A 6,698-nucleotide genomic window follows, 5' to 3' on the forward strand; every position below is an offset into this window, starting at 1 on the left:
TCCTAACTCCAACAGTGCAGTAATATCTAACAATACACAACAACACCCATAATACACACAAATCTAAAAGTAAAATAATGGAATTAAAAAAGATATAAATATCAGGACCAGCAATGTCGGAGTGGCATTGGCTAAAAATACAGTAAAATAGAATACAGTAAAATAGAATACAGTATATACATATGAGATGAGTAAAGCAGTAGAATAGAATACAGTAGATACATATGAGATGAGTAAAGCAGTAAAATAGAATACAGTAGATACATGTGAGATGAGTAAAATACAGTAGAATAGAATACAGTAGATACATATGAGATGAGTAAAGCAGTAGAATAGAATACAGTAGATACATATGAGATGAGTAAAGCAGTAGATTATAATACAGTAGATACATGTGAGATGAGTAAAGCAGTAAAATTGAATACTTCCACTGGTTTGAAGGAAATAGTCCAAGAGCCTCGGGATGAGATGGGTAGCAGCAGATTTTAGGTGGGGGTGTGGTCCGAGAGTCTCAGCCTTCTTCACCACACTGTCTGTGTGGGTGGACCATTTCAGATCGTCAGTGATGTGTACGCCGAAGAACTTAAAACTTTCTACCTTCTCCACTACTGTCCCTTCAATGTGGATAGGGGGGTGCTCCCTCTGCTGTTTCCTGAAGTCCACAATCATCTCCTTTGTTTTGTTGACGTTGAGTGAGAGGTTGCTTTCCTGGTACCACTCCACCAGAGCCCTCACATCCTCCCTGTAGGCTGTCTCGTCATCGTTGGTAATCAAGCCCACTACTGTTGTGTCGTCTGCAAACTTGATGGTTGAGTTGGAGGCGTGCATGGCCACGCAGTCGTGGATGAACAGGAAGTACAGGAGGGGGCTGAGCATGCACCCTTGTTGGGCCCCTGTGTAGGTCAGCCTAGTGGAGGTGATGTTTCCTACCTTCACCACCTGGGGGGCGGCCCGTCAGGAAGTCCAGGACCCAGTTGCACAGCAGGGGCGGGGTTGAGACCCAGGGCCCCTTAATGATGAGCTTGGAGGGTACTATGGTGTTGAATGCTGAGCTATAGTCAATGAACAGCATTCTTACATAGGTATTCCTCTTGTCCAGATGGGATAGGGCAGTGTGCAGTGGGATGGCGATTGCATCGTCTGTGGATCTGTTGGGGCGGTAAGCAAATTGGAGTGGGTCTAAGGTTTCAGGTAAGGTGGAGGTGATATGATCCTTAACTAGCCTCTCAAAGCACTTCATGATGACATGATGACTTCATGATTTGTTTATCGTGGTTTTATTGTCTATATCAAATTCTGAAAGAAACATTCAGAAATATTCCACAAAGATACTGTGATCCTCTGGGAGATGGAGTTGTATTCAGTATTTCCCTTCTCCTCTCACCCACCTGTCATGGCTGCAGTGACTTGAGAAGACTCCTAGTCCTCTCTCTGTTCAATATCCTTCACAAGGGGAGTCACGGTCCAAGACAGTCCAGAAGGATTATGGTTAGTATATCAGGAAGTATCTCCCTCTGATCCCGAGGAAGACTCTGCACGGGGCTTTTATAACCTGTCCCCAAGCAGAGTCCTCACCTCCCACAATGCACCTCCCACTGGACTGGTACATCACCTGTCCCCCTGCAGAGCCCTCACCTCCCACAATGCACCTCCCACTGGACTGTGCCCTGTCTTTATGGTGCCTTGTGCCACAACACCAGAGGAGAGGTGGGACAGGTGAATATGGGGACAGGGGCCAGGGAGGAGAGATACAGGTACAGAACCTGTCCCCCAGCAGAGCCCTCACCTCACACAACACCAGAGGACAGGTGGGACAGGTGAAATATGGGGACAGGGGCCAGGGGGGGAGAGATACAGGTACAGAACCTGTCCCCCAGCAGAGCCCTCACCTCACACAACACCAGAGGACAGGTGGGACAGGTGAAAAATATGGGGACAGGGGCCAGGGGGGGAGAGATACAGGTACAGAACCTGTCCCCCAGCAGAGCCCTCACCTCACACAACACCAGAGGACAGGTGGGACAGGTAAAATATGGGGACAGGGGCCAGGGGGGAGAGATACAGGTACAGAACTATATTGAACAGAATCAGCTTTCTATCAGTAATTACTGTATGACTCAGGGAGAATGATGAGGGTCCTCTCATATAGAGAGATATAGTAGAGAGAGAGAGAGAGAGAGACATTTATAATAACATTTGATTTTAAGGAGAGACAGAGAGAGGCGAAAGAGAGAGAGAGGAGAGACAGAGAGAGGAGAAAGAGAGAGAGAGGAAAAAGAGAAAGAGAAGTATGAGAGAGGATATATACAGAGAGAGATGTGATAGAGGACCGGATTTAGGGGTTTAAATGACAGAGAGACATCAGTACAGTTTATAACCCCTGGCTTCACTATTTAACCAGATAGACTAGTACAGTACAGTATATAACCCCTGGCTTCACTATTTAACCAGATAGACTAGTACAGTACAGTATATAACCCCTGGCTTCACTATTTAACCAGATAGACTAGTACAGTACAGTATATAACCCCTGGCTTCACTATTTAACCAGATAGACTAGTACAGTACAGTATATAACCCCTGGCTGCACTATTTAACCAGATAGACTAGTACAGTACAGTATATAACCCCTGGCTTCACTATTTAACCAGATAGACTAGTACAGTACAGTATATAACCCCTGGCTTCACTATTTAACCAGATAGACTAGTACAGTACAGTATATAACCCCTGGCTTCACTATTTAACCAGATAGACTAGTACAGTACAGTATATAACCCCTGGCTTCACTATTTAACCAGATAGACTAGTACAGTACATTATATAACCCCTGGCTTCACTATTTAGTAGAATGAAAAGTAGCAGACCAGCTGATGCTACTTGCTGAGTGACGTGGCTACGGCTAATCAGCTACTTGGCAGATAACCCTCACGTGCATCAGGGAATTAGTAATGACCCAACACGTTTCTCTTGACCTGGTAGTATTATCTCGGCTGGAGTTCAAAGAGCAATGCATTAAAAGACTCTATGCCAAGTTAACAACAATAACACATTACTTTCCTACATCAATCTAACTCATGTCAACAGTATTCAAAAAGTATTATTTTTTTTTTTTCTCCCTCTTGTCAAAAAACACACATTTTTGTATATTAAATCCAGCAGATCAGAACCAGTGGATCGTACAGAATGAATAAACAGTGAGAGTTACACAGCCACTCACAGATGAACCATGGTCTTTGTCTCCTTTTTCATCTCATTGAATGAGACACACATAACACAAACAAGCCCCCGTCTATGATGTGTTACGTTGGAGAGAGGGAGAGGAGGAGTTATTTTACACGGGACAGAGAGACGTTTCGTTAAGACTCAGCTGCCAGTCTTCCAGTCCCAACGCCACACATCCTCTCCTACCCTCTGTAACCCTATATACATCGCTAAACCCCGGCCCTGAACGTCATATAAGTCACTATCTCTTAGCTCAGCCAGTGATTGAAATAATAATGAATAGGTCCTAATCAACAGGCCCATAAATGATGTTGCAACAGAACAGAGTGGAGCAGCTACCCAGCTAACAATTCTATGGAGAGAGAACGTTTTCATAAATGTTACCGGTAGATCCCCTTAATGTTTCAGGGTCCAGTTTTCCATTAAAGGTACATTCTATTTATGTAAAACAAAAACCTTCTAAGAACCTTTTTTTTGTATGTTTTGGTGTTAAAGTTAGGAGAGAATTCCATTAATGTCAAGAATATACAACATTAACGTTATAGAAACGTTTCATGAGAACATTTCAAGAATATTCCGGTGCCCAGTTTTCTGAGGGTTAGGAGAATATTCCATCAACGTCACATCACAAATACACAGAACATGGTTGCCATGTTCTCAGAACATAAGATATCAATGTTCTAGACCCATTTCATGGGACCGTTCCAGGAACATTTCTGTGTATTTTATTACACAGCATGCCTTGTTACTGCTGCCAAGTCCATCAAGGCCCTGATTGGTGAACCACTGATCCAATCAAAGCTCTTAGGTTAGGGATACTCCCACACACAGGGATTTTAACAGTGTTTTAAAACTGATATATTTGACACACTTTGAAATACATTCTGCATGTTATTACAACTGAGTGCCGTTGCCTGACATGAGGTGTGAAGGATGGTCCCGGGGCTCTTGGATAATAGCCGTGGCTCTATAACGGCGAGACAGTGTAGCCTGACATGAGGTGGGAAGGATGGTCCCGGGGCTCTTGGGTAATAGCCGTGGCTCTATAACGGCGAGACAGTGTAGCCTGACATGAGGTGGGAAGGATGGTCCCGGGGCTCTTGGGTAATAGCCGTGGCTCTATAACAGCGAGACAGTGTATCCGGCTTGACATTCTTGGTTCCCGGCCAGTATGAGAGGGAGAAGTTGAATCGTGTTAACAGCAGGGCCCATCTAGCTTGCCAGGAGTTGAGGCGTTTGGCGTTGCGGGGAAACTCCAGATTTTTGTAGTCGGTCCAGAACATTAATATTCTAGACATGTTCCATGAGAACATTTCAAGAACATTCCGCTGTCCAGTTTTCTGAGGGTTAGGTGAATATTCCATCAACGTCACATCACAAATACACAGAACATGGTTTCCATGTTCTCAGAACATAAGATATCAATGTTCTAGACCCATTTCATGGGACCGTTCCAAGAACATTTCTGTGTATTTTATTACACAGCATGCCTTGATACTGCTGCCAAGCCCATCAAGGCCCTGATTGGTGAACCACTGATCCAATCACAGCTCTTAGGTTAGGGATACTCCCACACACAGGGATTTTAACAGTGTTTTAAAACTGATATATATTTGACACACTTTGAAATACATTCTGCATGTTCATTTATACAGTAATTATAATTCAACATGTCCTCAGCCGGGGTTTGAACTCGCAGCCTCTTGGTTCACGGCATTCAGATCTGCTACTCCACCATGTCAGTGTCAGTTATCCGTTGACTTAACGATTCTCTCTCATCATTGATTGATTTACTTATTTCAACTATTTTTATTTCAACAGTTTTTTGTATAGTTGTCTAATGTTGGTGGGGCATATTAACCCTACTCCTTGGTTCGCGACCCGCTAGGGGAGTCTCCCTACTCCTGGGTTCGCGACCCGCTAGGGGAGTCTCCCTACTCCTGGGTTCGCGACCCGCTAGGGGAGTCTCCCTACTTCTGGGTTCGCGACTCGCTAAGGGAGTCACACTACTCCTGGGTTTGCGACTCGCTAGGGGAGTCACCCTACTCCTGGGTTTGCGAGTCGCCAGGGGAGTCCCCCTACTCCTGGGTTTGCGACTCGCCAGGGGAGTCCCCCTACTCCTGGGTTTGCGACTCGCTAGGGGAGTCTCCCTACTCCTAGGTTCGCGACCCGCTAGGGGAGTCATCCTACTCCTGGGTTTGCGACTCACTAAGGGAGTCACCCTACTCCTGGGTTTGCGACCCACTAGGGGAGTCACCCTACTCCTGGGTTTGCGACCCACTAGGGGAGTCATCCTACTCTCAACACATTGTATTTGTTAATGTCATTATTTGGTAGCATTTACAACACATCTATCTGATCTAATAAAAATTTGTTTTTATTGAAAGATGGGAATCAGGGGGGCGCTGTTGTCCACCAATGATGTAACACGTTTCCCGGCACTCCAACCAGTTGTGACCAGTTTAATTTAGTGTTTAATTCATTTTGCTTAACTATGTATTGATAACATAGTTTGATATCTTGTTGCTCTTCCGGACGGTATCAATGGGCGTGATTAGCTGAATGGGACATTTTTAAAGTAGGCCGCAGCAAAGGGTTGGATTTCCCTGAAAGAGCTACCAACTGGAGAAACACTCATATTTGTCTGCAGCTGCCACAGTTTCGGGTTTAAGTTATCTTGGTATAAATTATCTTGGACGGCAGAATATCCGAAGCAGTAATTGTCATCTCTTTTCTGATCAAAAAAGTGAAAGAAGCAATATAATTGCTGTAAACATTGTTGCCATGTTCGCAGTTTTCCTGCCAAATTAGGCTACTTTGAAAACGATGTCGCGGGTGAAAATGTATTGGTCGTGGGTTGCTGGTTTTTAGGCTATTTGTAAAATGCACCGCGGCCGCCATGGCATTTATCTTAAAAAATATCTATTTAACTGTGACCTGCTGCTGACTGTCAGGCAGTGAGGCAGGCTGATTGCTGAGTGGGTGGTGGGGAGGACTGGAGGGGGTGTGTGTGTGTGTGTGTGTGTGTGTGTGTGTGTGTGTGTGTGTGTGTGTGTGTGTGTGTGTGTGTGTGTGTGTGTGTGTGTGTGTGTGTTTGTGTTTCAGGGTTGCCAGGTCAAGCTAAAATCTCTGGACCAATGACCACTCAAAACCCACACAAAAGGCCTGAAAACTAGTCCAAGATTTTTTTACATAGCAAGAGTTATCTATACAATAAACCCTTTTTCCATAACGTTATCGAGCCAATCAGAAGGAATCTCACAGTAACTGTAATGATGTTATCGAGCCAATCAGAAGGAATCTCACAGTAACTTGTAATGATGTTATTGAGCCAATCAGAAGGAATCTCACAGTAACTGTAATGATGTTATCGAGCCAATCAGAAGGAATCTCACAGTAACCTGTAATGATGTTATCGAGCCAATCAGAAGGAATCTCACAGTAACTTGTAATGACGTTATCGAGCCAATCAG

This window comes from Salmo salar, chromosome 17 (assembly GCF_965601325.2).
Source record: "Salmo salar chromosome 17, fSalSal1, whole genome shotgun sequence".
Classification (NCBI taxonomy): Eukaryota; Metazoa; Chordata; class Actinopteri; order Salmoniformes; family Salmonidae; genus Salmo; species Salmo salar.